General features: G+C 37.7%; 1 protein-coding gene across 8 annotated transcripts in view; it reads right to left on the bottom strand.

Annotated features, from left to right (window-relative positions):
• LOC127972510 (cell adhesion molecule DSCAML1) overlaps nucleotides 1–19,458 on the bottom strand; it is a 135,838-nt gene that overhangs the window by 52,930 nt on the left and 63,450 nt on the right. The window lies entirely within an intron of this gene.

Raw genomic sequence — 19,458 nt, 5'->3', positions numbered from 1 at the left:
TTAAAAGAGAGGCAGACAGCGCTATGCACATATTAGTCCCACTTCACCCTGCTATCAGTTCTGTTTGGGAGTGCAGATCAATTCTTGTCTAGTCTTCCTTCGCCTTGAGGTGTGTTTCACGAGTTACATATTATTAGCTGAAGTATAGTAATGTGTATTTGGCGTGCTTTCCAGGGAAGGGCTTCGAGCTCGGCAATGGCCTGAATCCAGAGTACCCCGATGGATCAAGGTAAGTCTGCTGTATTTTTACCACTTGGTGTTGATTAACTTGAGTGCACCCTTCATGTGTTAATTAGACTATCTGACTATCTATAAGTATAAATAAAATATCGTTTTTATTGTTAATAAAACATCATATATGTGTGTGAATGGAGGATTAGAAGGGGCATGTAAGGTCAGTCTGAAACAAGGGCTTGAGTGCATCTTCCACACACATACAGGGTTCGGTGGTAGTGCTGGAGTGTGTGTGGGCAGCCTGGGGCATCATGTCAGACCGATGGAAGAAAAAAAAAATATGGAATTGGATTTATGTGTGGAGCATGGCAACCTTCCAGTTACATCTCACTCTACACAGACTCCCAAAGGCCAGAGAAAACACTCACACACACATAAAGGGAAAAGAGGTTTGTATACATGTTCAAGAATGTGTGTTTTGTTACAGGATGTCAGGAGGGCAGGCGGATTCTCTCTCTCTCTCTATCTCTCTCTCTCTCTCAGCACAGGACTGTATGAGTGTAAAATCTGGTCTAAAAATAATACCCTCCCGGAAGTAAAGCCGCCATTTTCCTGCCATCATTTTCAAGGTAAAAAAGAAACAGAATAAAAGAGGATATGAATAGTAATGTGAAACACACAACAGTGTGGGAAATAGAACAACAACAAAAAGAAAACCGTAACGTGCGGATGCCAGGAGAGGAAGGGGCGGAGAATGACAGAACGACAACAGAAGGAGACGCTCACGAGATGAGAGAAGAGAAATACCGAAATATCCCAAATAAAAAATAAAAAAAAGAGAGAAAGAGACAGTTGGAAGGAGAATGCGTGATGACAGAACGATAGACACATGAAGATGGAGAGAGAGAGAGAAACAAAAAGAGAGGGGTGTGGGCTGAAGCTGTTGTTGAATTTGCTCTAGGAGCTCCCATGCAAATGATGGCGCAGCTGCAATGCTAACGAGGACCGGGTTTCAAACTGTTCGGCCCATTACTTATTAATGCTCTGCGTCTCTTCCCCCTCCCTCTTTCCCTCTTTCCCTCTCTCGCTCCACTTTTCCCTTTCTCGCTCGCTGTTGCTAGGGCCCCTGCGTTCACGTGACGTGGGTTAGGGGGCGCTGCGGTGGCATGTGCAAAAAACGGAGCGAGAGAAAAGGGAGGGATGATGGGAAGGCTGGCGAGGAGGGGTGTATATGGAAGGGATGCTAATGCTCGTTTGTTCGTTAAGCCACAAACGGGCTACCAGGGCACACGCGGAGAGCCTGGCACACGGAGAGACAGGCCAGGCGGTGCTCTGATTGGCTGCGGGTTGGACTCAACGTCATGTCAATGCAGAATACCGTTAACGAAGGAGAGCTGACAAAAATCAAGAGAGCAAGAGGGATCAAAGATAAAAACAATGTCACCAAGTGAAGGAAGACAGTCGGCGATGGGACAGAGAACGGGAGATGGAGCAAAAAAAGACTCTTTTGTCGACTATTTTTTTTTTCTTTTTCAGTCACGCTCAAACACATGCTTCACTGCTGGTTTTGTAAGAAAACCTCAAATGAATCTTCCTTGACGCAATGTGCCGTATCCAGAGATGACTCTAGAGTTCCCACTCACCTGGCCTTGTCTTATAACAAATCACAACAAATGGGCCCTTATGCTGGATGTATGAGGTGCATTATTTGAGAAAGATGTCTAGATCAGTTATAAAATGAACTGGATATATGTCTGAAAGTTCTAGACCTCGACTGGTCAAACATCTTTGAAGTGAAACACTTGCTTAACACCTTCCATGTACAGTGTGACTGCACAGCACTCTTACACCATGTCTAAACTATCTATTTTTGACATACTCATGTGCTACTCCCAACAACAGTACAATTGGATTTGAAATTTTTGTTTGACATTCAGTATAGACAATCAAACTTGCAACAGAACAAGGTTGTACACAATGTAGACAAGGTTTTAGTGGCAAACTATTAAGTTTAGTCTGCATTTCAGGAACTACTGTATCTTATTGTTGAAGAACGGCACTCAATTAATTTTCCAATATAATTTTCTGCATGTAATTGTTTCAGTTTAATCATTCCAGTTATGCAATAAGGCACTGGAGTTGTGCTACACTTTGAATTAATTCTTTACTGAAGAGGTTGCAGATGCTCCCCTGTATGTCATGCCTTACGATGCCCTTTAGCTTGGACTACATTCACATATAGTGTTCTGTCTTGTACTTTACTGATGCAGAGAGTTTGCAGGTACATTTGGGAAAGGAAGCCGAATTCTTTAACCAATGCACCACACATTTCTTGTGCCTTTCCCTGCATCTACCTCTTCTCTCTATTTCCCTGCTGTCACTCTTTTCTTCCCACCCACTCTTGTCCAACTTCAGGCTGTGTTCTCATTTTGTGCTGTTCTTTAGCTCCTGCTGTTCTCCTTATCTCCGTACTCCAACCTTCCAGCTAACTGTTCTTGAGAACCCTAATCACATATGAGTGGGTGACCTCTTTGCAGCTATGTGCACACAGTAACAGAACACAGTTGTTACTCCCATATTTGAGTTGCATTCCAAAACTGTCCTCCAACCAATACGCCCATATAGGCGGTTTGTCCAAATCCATGAAATACGACCCATCAGAGCGTATACTACAATTGCGCCCCTATCAGGAACAGGACGTTTTCATATTAATGTTTTGTACTCTTTTATTAGCACTATAATTCGGTTTTGTGTAGCTCAGTTGGTAGAGTATTGCGTTATATGACAGTATGTAATTATGCAATCATGGGTTTGATCCAAGAGAATGCAAATGCTCATAAAATGTATATTCGCTCTATAAATTATAATTTTGCATGATTTCTGTGAGGGGTAGGTTTAGGGGTGGGGTTAGGTTAGGGGTGGTCATTCTATCGAATAAGCCACCTAGTAAAATATGTATGAATTACTGTGAGATCGGTGTAAAAAGTACATACTGTACATTGCATTTAAACGGCATGACGACAGATGCAACACGATACTGTCATTATTTTTAAAATATAAATATAGGTCATAATAAGGTTCTTGTACAAATGACCTATATGGTCATTTTTTGTTGGAGGTCAGGCTCTTGGATTCAAATGCAGATTGGTTATTTACCCATAAATTTTCAAGACTCACAACCTTATTTTTGAGCCCTTGCTGTGTTAGTGTGACCACAGTGGACAGCTAATAGTCTGTCATGTCCTTTAGTGTGAGAGAGCCACTTGGTGGACACGCACATCTCGAATGTGTTGCATGTTTTTATGTTTAGTTTTGGGGATAGGAGCTTTGTCATCTAAAGATTTTAGCTCAGTTCCTGGAGGGCCACAACACTAGTTTTCAATAAACCCTTAAGGACTTAAGTAGATGGGCCAGGTGTGTTTAATTAGGGTTAAAGATAAACTCTGTAGGGCTGTGACCTTTTGTTTTAGATCCAGTCACTGTGTTCTACCAAAGCTACACCCATCAGTTTTGAGGTCTACACCTGACTCAAATACTTCACACCAATTCAGGTATAAAAGCTGCTGTTTTCATGGATAGCCTCTTGTCTCAATTGCACTCTTCTTGTGTCATCTAATAAGTCTTTCCAGTTTTATGGATGCCATCTGATTTTATATTACTTAAGTTAATGCTATGGCGTATAAGTGATTGACATACACATAATACAAGCTTGACTTGCATGTTCATAGATGGTGTTAGAGTCGATATTCAAAGCTGCTGTGTGAACAGGACATTTTGAGTCTCACATTAAGTAAATGCTATTTGCAATCCCAAACACTTACAGTGTGAACAAATCCTCTCTTTCAAAAACTCTTTTCTTCTATTTAACACTCTAGGCATCTGAAGTTGTCCCACATTCCCTGTCTTGGGTGTGTCTATGCGAGGGCCCAGGGGCAACTTAAGATTCATTCTTTGAAAATCAGACATGTAAGGCCACAAAAGGGTAATAAAGATGTCTGTTATAGTATTAGGGTTACTGGCTTGGATAGTGACCAAAGTGGAATATGCCCTATTAGTCCATCTTCATCTTTATTCTATTTTATTGTAGTGGTAACATAAAAAAAAAAAAAAAAAAAAAAAAAAACTCTTGCCCTGATAGTTTTAACGTCAAACACAACAAAGCCTTACTAGATTACATAAAACTAAGACAGAATTTTGGATTTGCTTTCTGTGAATCATAGAGGTCATATAAAGAGCCAGCTGTCCCCCATATAATCCACACATGCATGTTAGTATTCATCCGAGCGCTATACTCCGTCCTGGTTTGCCCTAATGACAGGACACAGGGGGCAGGCATAAAACATTGCTGAGTGTGGAGAGTTCAACTATAAACATGTGTTCCCCTCGCCACAACATGTGTGTGAGAGTCTGTATGTGTGTATGTATGATCAAAATTCTGCCATTATTGCATCGCCAAGGTCAGAGCAGAGTCCCCCCGATAAACTTAATTTGCTTTTGATACCAATGCTGTTCAAACAAACATAATTATTCATGAATACACACATACACCACCACCACCATAAAAAAAAAAAAAAAAAAGTAAAAAATTTTTTATATATATATATATATATATATATATATATAATTGTGTAGAGATGGGGACAATCTCATTGCCTTTTGGTGACTCGCATACAGTGATATAACCTACAAATCTGTCTCCAGCCTGATTCATGAGCCGTAAAGCTACTTTGGATGGAAACAGGAGATGGTCAGGTTAAGGATATAGAGATCAACCAGAAGAGTAGAGAGTATTTGTATAGTATCAGAACATTTCAGAACCACAGACAGCGACAATTTTCCATAGGGCTGCTCCAGTTCAGCACCTTGGACAGCTGCAGACCATGGCGCTGTCCACAACACAGTCTCTTTTACATAGAAACAATGGAACAGAGGTATATCGCAACTAAAACACAACACTGCACAAATCCTAACCTCACTATGCCACATCATGTTACACCAGGCAGTGAAGATGCCCAAAGGGTCGCCGTGGATACGCACACGCAAATTAAATAGTAATGTGACATATGGTACATGGCCACAAAACTCAGCCCAGCAACAGTGACACAAACACTCATCTACTGCAGAGGACAAAATCAACAACCTGCTTAGCCATTCAGAAAGAGGAAGGAGTGAAATAGAGGCGGGATGCATGTGCCTATATGTATGTCTGTCTGTTTCTCTCTTGAGAAGTGAGAGAGATGAATCATTCATACAGTTTTTCTATCTATCTATCTATCTATCTATCTATCTATCTATCTATCTACCTACCTACCTACCTACCTACCTACCTGCTTCTCACACTTTTCACTCAATTATCTGTCTCTCTGTCTCTCTGTCTCTCTCGCTAACACACAGACACACACACAAAACACACACCTGCAAACTCACTGCAGTGTAGCCACAATACAAAATTAATTAACATTTGGCCATAGTATGGCGTGTGTGTGTCGAGGAAGTAATTAAGATTGAACTGTAATAAAACACCCGTCCTACTAAATCTTAAGGCCTCATTGAATGCTGTGTTAACTGAACTATCTGACTGGGGCATGAATGGGAATGAACAGAGCTCCGGCAGAATCAATAACACCCTCTCCCTCACTCTCGTCTGCTCCACCTCTCCCCGCCACCATCATTTCTTTTCTTCTCCTTTATCTTCGTCGCAAAAGAAATACTCAGCGGCTGACAATAGGACATCTACACCCTCTGACAATAGCCACTCATTCCTTCATTGGCCCCCCTTTCACTATCTACGCTTATGAATGATACCTCTCCTTCATTTCAGCTCTATTCACATTCAAAGCAGAGAGAGAACAGGCAGCCTGAAGTGTCTTGTAATAATAGAAGCATATTTTGATAAAAGACGCCTGACACCTCGCAGGCTCTCAATGACAACGCAAACGTTATGTCTGAGATGCTGATGTGAGGTGGGAAGATTGTTTATCACATCTGAAGGTCAGCTCATGTAGCTATTACCGGTCTCCACCCCTCGATGAGGTTGGAGGTTGCAACCTCGTAGGGTTCCAAGAGGAACACCTCACTACTCAGGAGTCTTCTTAAACGGAAAGTAAACCCAAACATTATTTTATTTATTTGATTAATTCATTTACTCATCCTTATGTCGTTCCAAACCAGTATGACTTTTCTTCTTCTGTGGAACAAGTTATTTACTATTATTATTATTATTACATAAAAACAAGGCAATTTTCATTTTTAGGCAAACTTTCCATTTTAGTTTCAAATTTAGTGGTTTTCAATTATTATTATTATTTACTGATTAAATGTGGGTCTTATTTTACTTTCCCCTTCTTCCGAACCCTCCTTATTTCCCACACTCTTCCACCCCTTGGCCTTTCACTTCACTTATTTTCCACCACACCCTTCCTACATTCCCTTCCTTCTATGTTTCTCTCTCTTTCTCTCTCTCTGTGCAATAGTTGGAGGAGAGTGGGTTTGTGGAGGACTAATATGCTCATTAAAAAGGCATGCTTCACCATCAAATGCCAGCTGCCGCTCTTTTCCCTCCTCCTTCTATCCCTCTCCGTTTGTTACAGTGGGAAATTGTGATGCCCATGTTCAACCTCAGCTACTACTTATGTCTAACCAAACAAAATACATACATCTATTTATCGTTCTATCTAGAAACGACCTGTGGCCAATAACATTCATATTCAGCATATTACACTTTTTTTTCATTTTCATTCTTTCTGTCTTTTTGAATCTACTTCTTCCACTTGTGTTCTTCCTGTTAAGGCCTCTCTTGTTCCCTTTTCCCTTCCTTCTTGCTCTTTTCTTTCACATTGCACCTCTTGAATATTTATGGCCATTCTAATTAGGTTGCTGAGTGTGGGAGAGGCTTTAACCAGAACTGGCATGAAGAGAGAGAAAATGAGAATGGAAAAATCGGAACTGATTCAAGGTATATAAAAGCACACACGCGCATATATATATATATATATATATATACATATGCATATACATATGCACCTCAATATTGGGGAAAAGTCGGTCATTTGTGATGCTATCTGCCCTATTAACATATACACAGCCCTGAGTGAGAAGCAGCAGTCTGCCATTACTGTTTTCTTGCCGAAGCTGCTGGAGATGCAATGTCAGTGCCAAAGAGCCATTAAAAGTGTTGTGTATTTGAATGCACCAATGAACATGAGAGTCTCTATTGACCACTGAGGAAACGGTGGTTACATTTCTTTTTAGAAGGAAATGCCCTTTTTTGAAAAGTCCTATATGTTTGTGCTAACATCTTAGGCTGGACTGCCTCACAAATGAGCGTCAGTTCAGTGCTTGAGTTGTGCAAAGATTGCTGCTAAAAGAGGGATCGATACCAAAGCTTCAACATCTAGACTCCAGACAAAGTAAGCATTATGCCGCATATTTTGTTTTCCAAAAGAGCTTCTTGGCTCTCTGTAAGGCTAATGTGAGGTCAGTAACACAGTCACTACCAGTTAAACTGTAACACCTGATCATGAGCTCTTGAAGCTCAAGACTCTTCTGAAAAGGGAGGCGGGAGCACCAGCTCATTTTCATTTAAAGGGAACAAACAAAAAAAACTGTGCGTTTTGGCTCATACCTTAAAAGTGTCAATTTCAACAAGCTATAAAAAATGATCTGTGTGGTATTTTGAGATACGACTTCACATGCACACCCTGGGGACATCAGAGAAATATTTTATCAATGAATTCTATGGCACCTTTAATATATAAACACATTAAACATATACATGCATGTGTGTGTATTTATATACACATAATAAATATACACAGTACACACACATATACAATGTACACAAAAACATTTTAGTTTGGATGCGATTAACCATGATTAGTCGTTTGATAGCAATGAGATTGAGCAAAGTTGGTATTTGGATGAGATCTCTGCTGAAACTAGATGAAGTTCTGGTGGGGTTCCTTTTTTTCTTTACCCTTATTTCCCTCTACATTTTCCTTTAGCTTGCCATTTAATCTCATTGCTATCTTGGAGAAACCATGGAGATGTTAAAAATACCATGTGCTATTCTACTTCCATGCTGTTGTGTCTTCGCACACGCATAAAAGCGGCTGACAACATCAAAACACATTTGCAGTCCTTTTTTGAGTCTCGTCGTTTAATAATTAAGGCTCATTGATAATTGATACGGACACAGGCCTTAAAAAGCAGGAATGAGGAATCCATATCTAATGCACATCACCAAAGAGAACTAACACCACAAAACATGAGCAGATTATCTGCAGTCTAGAGAGAAAAAAAAAGCCAACCAGGCAAAAGATGAATCTGTGTTTGCTACTGAAAATCTTAGCAGCAAATGAAGTATTAATAAACTAACCAGGCCTGTTGAACTAAAGACAAGATGAATCTGTACATTGCATGCATGTAACAGACAGTGATTGATGTAGAAATGGCCAGTGAGATTGACTTAAATCTGTAGACTGAATGTGCAGAATACAAGACATAAACACACACACACACACACACACACACTGGTCATTCCCACACAAATCAATACAGAGTCTCGCCAAGGAAAGTTTGGCCTGGCTGACTCCTACACTGAGGCAACAGCGCCAAAACATCACTCACAGAGAACTGCACTACTTCTTCCATAAGTTGAATTGTTCTTATGATTGATTATGCCTTTTTTTTTCTTTTCATTTAAGATTTAAAAGATAGGATTAGCTTCTTTTTTTTTTAACTGAATCAAACTTCTAAACAGGCTTACGAATGCATGTTTGCTATAAGTGCATTCTTCCACAAACAGTGGCACAAAAAGCATTCAGACACTCAAGCTGCATTATAAAATGTGTTAAATTGCATAAGAAAAAAAAGGCATCTGCAGACTATAAGATACCTTTTCTGGACTGGTGGGTAAACATTCTGAGTTATTTTACCTTAATTAGACAAAGTTCTCATAGCAGAGTAACCAAATTTTTAGTTCTTGATATTACAAGTAAACATGTTCCACAACGTTTGAGAAACAGAATGTGATTTATTTCTTCAAAATTTTGACTAGCTAGTTAATGTAGATGAAAAATTAAAATGCTCCTTGCTTTGCTATTTTGAATCAAATGCAATGACTTTCATGCATGTTTGTTTTTACAGCATTTTTTTATCAATCTATATTTTTAAAAGGCTACAGTAGTTGCATATAGGACATTGCTATGGCTTGCAAACAAGTTTTACTGTATGCAAGAGCCACATATAGTTGATTTTTAAAGCAAAATATGCTAGAAAAAGACAATTATAGCAACTTTAAATTATATATTCACTGCAAAAAAAAAAAAAAAAAAAAGGCTATGAATGCATTAATTACCACGACGTTTCAGACTGAAAGTCTCAACTTTAATACACCCTACTATTTCCAGGTTTTTCATGAGTGTGGGAACACTGACCATAAGTATACTACTTTTGGAATCCACTATATCAAAAGTGGATAAAAAAGAACAACAGAAAATAATAAAACAATGATAAAGGCAGGGAGTGTGTGAGGCACTGTCCAGACAGATGTTGCAGTGTGGCACTTGGTGTACCCTAATCGAAGGCCCAGGGGCCGAGAGACTACACATGACAGAGAGAGAAAGAGCACAACGGTGTGTGTGTGTATGTGTGTGTGTGTGTTTGAGAGAGAGAGAAAGAGAAAGAGAGAGAGAGAGAATCCTGTCTGCATCACTGTCTCTTCTGGATCAGTGCATCATGCTCTGCCCCAATTTAACCAATGCCACTATAATCAGTAAACAGCATACAACACAGGGGGAAGGGGATGAAGAGAAAACAAGAAAGATAAATGAAAAAATGAGAGAATTAAAATGGGGAGCTATAAATCATAACTTTACCTTTACTTTATAACTATTACTGTGCAGAAGAGTAGCTCTCGTCAATGGGAACAATCTTAAATGTTTATTTATTTATTCTTTTAAATCAGAGGGATGCTCTTGCTAAAGAAGACCAGTGCATACTTTGAACCTAACAACCAAAAAATATACTGTGCTTTATACATTTAAAATAGTGAGATCTGATTCATGAATCAAGTCAGATCTTTTAAATGAGTCTGAAATGGTTCAATGTGGTTCTCGAGTTCAATTTACAGACTCAGTGATAGATAGCAGCCAGTGAAGACAATAATTATCAATGAATAACCACTTCATTTTCAGTCTTTTTCTCAGTTAAACCTTTATGAGTTTGAATATAGCACATACATTGTATAGATCACTGTAACGATGCTCTTTGAAGTTTAAAGTCCCTATTCATTATAGGCACTGCTTTGAAGATAGCAACCAACTGTACTCTATATTATCCAAAATGTCTCCTTTTGTATTCCACAGAATAAAGAAATTCATGCAATTTTAGTATGACACAAGAAGAGTAATTTTTGGTGAAATCATTGTTAATGTCCAATCATATTTGTTTGCCATTTGGCTACAGCTTCCCTGAAAGAAAAAAGCAACAGAAGAGTATGTTCACAGAGAAAGATGAAGAATGAAGTCATGCAGAAAGAAACATAAATGTAAGTCATTCTACAGCTATATTTAGCCTTATGTAGGTAAACAAGGCTGTGAGAGATCTTTTTTTTCAGTGCTTTCCTTTTTTATTTAGAAATTAATTTGTTATTTATTTCATTGTGTGCAGTTGATTAATTTTATCAAATGGAATGTATCTTGATCTATTTATCAGTAATATTTACAGGTTTTCAATTGGATGTACTGTACAATACTGTTTAAAACCATTATGTCACAGTTTATAAAAAATTCAAAAAAAGAACTAAAAAAGGTAAGCGGATAATACTAGGAATTGTTTCTTGATCAGCAAATCAGCATATTTCTATCTGATTTCTGAAGGATCACGTAACTCTGGAGACAAAATTCATCTTTGACATCACAGGAATAAATTACATGCATTAGAAAACAGTTATTTATTAGAAAACCTGAATACTAGACCAACATGCAAATTAACATGAACCTGGTGGTCACAAACAGAGGGATGAAGAGATTTGAGGAGGGGAGATGGAAGAGTGAAAATAGGGGAAAGAGATGAGATGAGGGAAATGTGATGGGGGAGGGTGAAAGGATGACTTTATAATTTATGAGCCGTGCACCATGTGCCTGGTGACATCTGCTATGGCACAGCTAATGTGTGTCCTCCACACACACTTTTACATACACTATAAATACGAAAACCACTTGCTCTACAAGAAGCTGCAAACATAGCATTCAAAATGCATAGACTATCCATTTAAACATCAGTTCATGTGCACCACAGCAAACACATCACCATCAAAAAAACAGCGAAGTGTATTCATTTGAGTAGAACAATGCTATTGGAAAACATGCAGCTGGATTGTTCTCAGTGGTGCATAGATGTGTTTTTGGATTAAGAAGGAAAAAAAAAACAGACCTGAATTCATGAGCAAAAATAAAAACAAAATTAAATAAAACATTGGCAAGAAAAAGTATGTGAACCCATTGGAATTTATTTTTATAACACAAAAACAAAACAACAACTCTGAAATACATTAAATATTATGAACAACTGTGAATACATTAAATATTTCAATTGTGTTTTTAGCTTAAGCACATTATGTTTGTCTATACTTATGATTTTTATGAATTTGGATTGGATTACTGTACATTGTATATCCAGTTAATGTAGAAAACCAACCAATTCCTATGGGTTCCCAGCTGGCTGCCCACTGCTTGTTTGTTCACTACTCACTTCTGTGTGTGTGCACTTGGATGGGTTAAATGCAGAGCACAAATTCCAAGTATGGGAGACAATACTTGGAAACACATCCTTTCTACAATCTATATCATAGTTCCTCAAATCTTACCCTGGAGGTCCAATGTGCTGCGGAGTTTAGCTCCAACCCTGATCAACCTCACCTACCTGTGATTTTCTAATGAAAATCAAGACACTGATTACTGACACTGACACTGACACTTGATTGAGTTTCAAGACACTGATTAGCTTGCTCAGGTGTGTTTGATTAGGGTTAGAGCTAAACTTCTATAAAATCTATATGGCAATCACCAATTATTAAAAGAAAAAAATAAATAATAGTAAAAAAAAAAAAAAAAAAAAAAACTGCAACTATATAAAAAGGTAGTGAATTTGTATGACTTGCATCTTTAAGCAAACTACTTTCTAAAAGAAAAGGAAGTATGAAGGTTAACTCCTAAACCTAACCCCTAAACCTAACCATCAGTGGATCATAAGCAGATTGTACCAAAACATACACATGAGATTGTACGAAGTCATACAAATTGTTGACCGATTCTCCAAAATCTAAAATAGTTAAGAATTGCCATAAGTGTTGTGTTCCTTATGAATTCTGTTAAGATAGTTTCTTGTTTTTTCTGCTTTCTGTCATTATTTATCCATTTATTTATTGCGACGATTGTGCAGAACTAATTATATTCAAAATTTGGAACAAAAGTTGAGTCACATAGAAACTGGTGTTAGTTGTGTCTGTAAAGCAGGTGAAGGTCCATCCCTAAACCTAACTGCCAATTGCTCTGAATCAGATCGTATGAAAATAAATAAATTCGATTATTCAACAATTTCGAAAACAGAAGTCGTGTAAAAAAAAAGGTGTTAGTTGTGTCTGTTAAGCAGGTGAGAATCATCCCTAAATCTAACCATCAATGGATTGTAATTAGATTGTATGAAAACAAACAAGATTGTACAATTACATACAAATTTAGTAACTAATTCGCCAAAACGTAAAATAAGCTTGGTTTCTTGAGTTCCTTGGTCTTTCTGCCTTTTGTTTGAATTTTTTTTTTTTTTTTTTTTTGCTGAGATTGTGAAAAAAAAATTCATCAAATCCACAATTTTGAGAATGGAATAAAAAAAAAAAAAAAAAAAAAAAACCTGCATTAGTTGTGTCTGTTAAGCAGGCGAACTGTCAGTGAATTGTTAGCAGTTTGTACGCAATCACAAATAAGCCTGTACAAAGTCAGACAATTCAGCATCCAATTTGCCAGAGTGGAAAATAATTATGGATTGCCATGAGAGAACTCAAGTTTGAGAACAGAAGTTGAGTTGCGATGAGCACAGTGATAGTGTTGTCTGTTAAGCAGCTGAGTTGAGTGTTGATGGTTTGCATGTGAGCCCCTTTCAAACGAACACGGCCTGTCTGATGATGCGTTTCTCTGGCAACACCACGTCGCATAACAGCCCTAATCAAAAATCCTTTCAGAACTGGAGGCCAATCTCCTTTTTATGCACTGATTACAACATTTCTGCCTTAGCAGGTGAGAGCTGTGAATAGGCATAAATTAGAGGAAACCTAACCACAACGACGAGTGTAGTGTAACACGTCTTTCTTGATCATTGTACTGTCAGAACTCAGCCAAGTAAAGTCAAAGTGTCGCTATAAGCTTAGAGTTTTGTTGTTGTTTCAGAGGCAGTCTGAAGACAGAATCGGGATGGTTAACTATGAGGTCTGTTGTGAGACGCTGGTGTGAGACAAGCTAAAATGGCATCTGTGATACAGCATATGCTTTAAATAAAAGACTGTGATTTTGTCAAGTAGGATGTGTTTCTGGATCAACGTCAACCTATCAGATATTAGGGTTTTCTTGAGTGATATTAATAGCCTTTGGGCTAGGGTTTGGACTTGGTCTTATTAACTTAATTCACACCAACGTTTCATGCACCTAAAATAGTTTAGCTGAAAATGCCATAAAATACCTTTTATAGTTTTTCAAATCAACTCAGACCTAATATAATTTGATTCAGGTTTAATCATATTTCAAATAAATTCCCACTGATGATATCTTCATCAGAAATCCAGAAACTCTCCACCAATGATCTGACTGGGAAAAAGATGTTATCATGTGTAAATGTTAGTCTTCTGGGATAAAATCTCATTAACAAAGAACGTTCCCATTCTTGAACAGATTGCACACATGCATTTTTCTTCTTCTGTCTTCTGCAGAAACGCTGCCTCACATGTAATAGTCTGTGGGATACAGATGTGCTAGCATTATTCAAAAAAAAACTTTTTGGAGCCATTATGTTTAATACATTAAAATATTTAATTTAATACAGTTAGAGCTGTGTGTATATATTATATTATATTATATTATATTGTATCATAATGTTCTATTATATTAATGGTATTAATGGACTGGCTGGGCTGAATTTTGTTACACAGGAATGTTATTCAAGGGCAAACAAACATGGTAGATCCAGAAACATGTCCTAATTGGCAAAACCATAGTCACTGATTGAGTTTGTAATTCTAATTCTGTAATTCTAACAATGGAGAATGGATGGACAATGAACAGTTGGAGGTGAGGGCAGATGATGCAGCAGGGGATGAAAGAAAGAACGATTGCGGTGGATCTATACATGGATGATATTCATCAGAGTGACAGGCGTGGAAAAAGGAGGGAGAGACGGAGGGAGGGAAGGCAGAAGGAATTTCTCCATCTCCATATGCCACTCCTTCTTTATGAGGTTTCTCTCCTTGGACATATTGGATTTTTCTCGCGCGTTCTTCCTCACGGTTGTTTGGGTTCAGGCACTTTCAGCATTCATCACATTTGTCAACAGATAATCATTACTAGAGCACCGGGACCTCTACTGAAGGGCAAGATTTCTGACCTATCCGCACTCTCGCATACTGAGGACCCAAGAGTTTAGTGTGCCAGCATAAAAATATCATAAAAACAGACAAGTGATGACTGAGAAAAGTAGCTACACTTAAATCATATTCTTCAATAGAGATAATAATACTCAAAATGATCTATGATCAAGTAATGGAGCTTTTCTGATATATTAAGTCAATCCAATTAGCAGACCAGGCAAACTGAATGAATATATTGTTTAAGGTCACTCAAACTATTTTTATTAATTGAAATAAAGTTGAAATTAAATTAAATATAAATATAAGATGAAAAACTTAACTAATAAAAAATGTGAAATGTAGCCTTGGAAATTAACTGAAAAAAGTCACAAAAAAAAAAAAAAGGTGTAAAATTAGTAACTGAAAATAAATAAAATAAATAAACGGATCAATACTTAAAATGAATAAAAAAACTAGTTAGATAAAAACAAATAAACAAATAAATAAAACAAATAAAATTATAAAAATTATTACATGAAAAATTTATATTGTTATTTTTATACATTTTTATGGCTCATTTGGTCATTTTAGTACATTCTTGTTAATTTTGCCGTTTTAGTTTTATCATTTTAATGTAAAAATCAGTTTCCCGCCTTGTCTTTAACCAATGTTATTTTTTTTAGGAATTGACTGAATATTCATGTGACTAATATTCAAGCTACACTTTCAAGACAGCAAGTACTTTCCATGACATGCATATTTTCAACAAAATACTGAACGTAAATAATGAAAACAATTTGCATGAAAGGACAAGGAAAGGACAGTTCTAACTCTGAGGCATGAAATGTTTCAGATTAGTAATTTTGAAAACAGTTTTGGAGGTTATGAAACTCTGCACCTGAACTGCAGCGTCAAAGCTGTACAGTCAGTGTGAAATGATACAGCACTAGAACATTACAGCCAGTTGTTTAGCGACAGACAACAAATCATAAACCTGCCTCGGTGCACATCTCCTTAAATATTCATGTGTACAGTCACTTGTACAGAAACTTTCACACTCTGTTCTGTTAGAGCATCTGAAGGAAACAATTAAAAATGTCATGGACACCAACAGGGACACCAAACATGTTAACTGACAGTTAAAGAGACTTAAAACTGTCAGAGTGGATTTATGTACTGTTATTAAGCAAGCTATATCCATCCAATCGATAGGACTGACCTCATAAATATGCAAACACCAACAACTACCCAGGGTTTACAAATGTACTCTCAAAATGTGGATAAAATATGAACTGAAATGCATGGTTACAATTTAACATTGCATTTAACAAGTCTGACAAGCTCAAGTTTTGAAGACTTTTATCCATAGATGAACTCAACTTCCAAACTGTTGTCTTCATTTTTCAAGCTCCACAGACACCTCATTTTTTACAGTGTAAAGTGTAGAGAGAAAGAATGGAGGTATATGCGAGGGAAATGAATAGGCATAGGCTAGAGGAAGTGAAAGAATTTGACAGAGCAGTGACGAGGCGAGGAGAGGGGAGCACTGAGTGTGTGTGTGTGTGTGTGTTCATATCCCCCGGCTCTAGCACACATTAGCTGCATTAAGTGAGCTGACAGGTCCATCCCCATTACCAGCGCTGGTGGCACACACTGCACACAGCGGCCTGACAACTACACACACACAGACACATGCAGCCGCCCAACACATGGAGGCCTGTCTCAGCCTGACAACCACACCACGTGGGACGTGCTCACACACACCAAACACACTTTCCTTCTCTCCGAAGAATCCGAATGCACCACAAAGAATTTTCCCTCATGAAGACCCATCTTAATTATAAATGCATGCATTACGCTCTGGTCGATAATGCTAAAAAAGGACATTTACATTCATTTGGCAGATGCTTTTATTCATTGAAACGCCAAGGTTTATATATTCCACCTGTTTATGTTTCAAACTTGTAACCTTGATGTAGTACCTGTGGCGGGTAAAGAAGAAAAAACATAATGTACAGTATGCAGAAATAAAAGAGTTCCAGTGTGGTAGTGTGTACGTCTGTATCATGTCCTCTAGCTGCATTATTGATTGGTTGTGTTGTCTTGAGGTTCAGGGTTAAAGACCTTCTGCCGCCCGCACTGTTTAATTATTCACCCTGCCCAACGTCTGTCCACCAACCCACACACACACACACACACACACACACAGCACAGACATAAGATACACAGCACACTCAACAAGATGCACTCAGAAGTCTTGATTGGGCAGTATCAAATATTGATGATTTCATGCTGAAATATAGAATGAATGTTAAGAAGTCACGGACCAATGCACATGGAAACACATAATGTACAACACTTGGTATTAAGTTTTATGGTCAAACCTTACTGGTTATTTGGACACATAGTATGGCAATACCATGTTTTAAGGACATATGCCATGCAACTACTGTGATACAGTACATGGATATGAGCAGTATCAAGTCTTAAAAATATTGAAACATCATATAGAAGTCAATTTAAAAACGCACAGACCAATAAATGTGGAAAAATAGTTTCTACTTCTGACATGTACCATGGCAATAACATTGTTTTCAGTGCATGGACATGTAGCATATGAATATGTTTTGTTTATGTACCTTGTTTAATATTATGCTTTTTGCATATTTCCTGTGATAATTCTATGTTTTTGGACATTTAGAGTGGTAATATAAAGTTTTTTGGACATGTGGCATGTTAAAACTGTTTATGGATAAATATGTTTTCTAAGATATGTACCTTAGTAGTGCTATCTCTTTTGAATGTACTACAGAAATTCTTTTGGACATTTACAACAGCAATACCATGCTTTCTGGACATCCACCATGGCAAAACCACATGTTTTGGACAGGTACCATAGGTTTTTGACATGTACCATGGCTTTTGGACATTTACCATGACAATACTGTGCTATACCAATACCTAGTACCTTCAAAATATTGACAAACCCAGCAACTGGGTTGTTTAACTCAACCTTCTGAGAAGTAACCCAACCTTTGACTGCTGAGTCAAAACAGCCCAATTGCTGGGTTTGTCAATATTTCACCCAGCACTCAGTTGTATTTAACCCAGCAGTGCAACATTAAATAATCAAAGTAATACCTTGGTTTCTTTTGGATATACACCATGGTCATATCATAGCATAAGAAAATGCTAATTGTTCAGTGAACCTAGGTAGACCTATATGATATTACCATATGTTATCATCACTTTACCATACTGCCGCAGTAACCACAGCACTTCCAAACTGTAAGACTGTCTGACTCGGTGATGGCCACTTCATTTATCTACTTAAGCCTCATCTGGCGGCAACATTCAGGCTAGTTTCTTAACACGCTAAGCTGCCAAAGAGCAGCAGCTAAGCTCTCATTTAGCCTGGCCTTCTGACACTCCCAGTCCATTCAGCACTTAGCGCTAATGTTAGCCTCTGCGCTAATGCCACTAACTACAACAGCTGAATTGGTGGTTATTCAGAAATATACAGCAAGAGATAGAGAGTGGCTGCTGACCCTTGGTGTCTTTCCCTGTCTATCTGCCCTAACATCACGAGGAGGGTTAAAGTCTCAATCTCGCTTTTCTCTTGTTCTGCTCCGAGCGATAAGCTGCACATACTGAAAGAAAAAGAAAGGAAGAGAGAGAGAGAGAGAGAGAGTAGGAAGGGAGGTTGGGATGAACTGGGGGATTGTTGTTTGGGGTTAGTGAAGACGTTTTTCCTCAAATGCGATTTCTCTACTGCTGACTGTAATCTCCCTGGGCAAATCCGTCTTTAGCCAAACGAAGGAAAAACAGAGGAGAAAAGGAAAAGCCATCTTTATCCAAATCCAATTGCTGCTGGAAGAATGAGAAAGAGTAAAGGGGGAGAAGAAGAGCTTGTAATTTGTCTGAGGGATTACAAGAAGAGCTGGCAGGCTTCTCTCTCTCTCTCTCTCTGTCTCTCTCTCTGTGTGTGTGTGTGGTACATTTGTGCTGGTATGCTAGTTCATGTTGTTGTTGCTCAAATGTTACATAAAGACGCTACTGAATGTATGTTTTGATTCACAGAGATTAAATGTGTGGGTGATTTTGAAAGTAAATCTGAATTCTTCTAAGGTATGAGTTTAAACCAAGCAGGTTCATAGTACTCGAGGAAAGCAATCAGTTAGTGTTCCCATTGATCTCAATGGTGAATGAATGAATTAATATATATATATATATATACAGGTGCATCTCAGTAAATTAGAATGCCATAGAAAAGTTCATTTATTTCAGTAATTCAAATCAAATTGTGAAACTCATGTATTAAATAAATTCAATGCACACAGAATGAAGTGGTTTAAGTCTTTGGTTCTTTTAATTGTGAGGATTTTGGCTCACATTTACCAAAAAACCCACCAATTCACTATCTCAACAAAGATTCAACTTTATTAGACCAATAAAAACATGTTTTTTTTTTTTTTTTAAATCATTGGCCTTCTGGAAAGTATGTTCAAATCCTGCTGGAAAATGAAATCAGCATCTTTAAAAAGTTGGTCAGCAGAAGGAAGCATGAAGTTCTCAAAAAATTATTGGTAAACAGGTGCAGTGATTTTGGTTTTCTAAAAAAAAAAAAAAAAAAAAAAAAAAAAAACATAATGGACCAACACCAGCAGATA

The sequence above is a fragment of the Carassius gibelio genome, chromosome B15 (genome assembly GCF_023724105.1).
Source record: "Carassius gibelio isolate Cgi1373 ecotype wild population from Czech Republic chromosome B15, carGib1.2-hapl.c, whole genome shotgun sequence".
NCBI classification, from domain to species: Eukaryota; Metazoa; Chordata; class Actinopteri; order Cypriniformes; family Cyprinidae; genus Carassius; species Carassius gibelio.
Note: the sequence above shows the minus strand (reverse complement) of the source record. Positions and strands in the feature narration are given on the sequence as shown.